Genomic DNA, 587 nt, shown 5'->3' with positions numbered 1-587 from the left:
GGTAGGAGAGAGAGGTAGAGAGAGAGAGAGGAGAGAGAGAGAGAGAGAGAGAGTAGAGAGGGGAGAGAGAGAGAGAGAGAGAGGAGAGAGAGAGAGAGAGAGAGAGAGAGAGAGAGAGAGAGGAGAGAGAGAGAGAGAGAGAGAGAGAGAGAGAGAGAGAGAGAGAGAGAGAGAGAGAGAGAGAGAGAGAGATAAATTTATTTTATGCCCAAGCCTTAGCTAAAGGGCAAGGTACAACATAACATGTGGATATAATCTGTATAGCAACAACAGAAATGATTATCAGATAACAAAATTTTTGCTATATAGAAGCAATGTAACAAAAACTATAATTAAAACCATATAACTATGTGCACGACTAAATTAACGCAAACTTAAACCTAATATTAATATTAACTGCTAGACGCAGTCACACGACACGCCCAACACCTATAATAGAAAGTAATGTAACAAAATTAGACTATGATACTTGTAAATAACCAAAAGATTCACGCAACTTAATCATAACCGTCAGAACGCAGCCACACGATATGCCTAACACCCACAAAAGGAAACATACTCTCAACGTGGTAGAAAAGCTGAAAGAC

Source organism: Temnothorax longispinosus, chromosome 9 (assembly GCF_030848805.1).
Source record: "Temnothorax longispinosus isolate EJ_2023e chromosome 9, Tlon_JGU_v1, whole genome shotgun sequence".
NCBI classification, from domain to species: Eukaryota; Metazoa; Arthropoda; class Insecta; order Hymenoptera; family Formicidae; genus Temnothorax; species Temnothorax longispinosus.
This window is presented reverse-complemented; position numbering follows the sequence as displayed.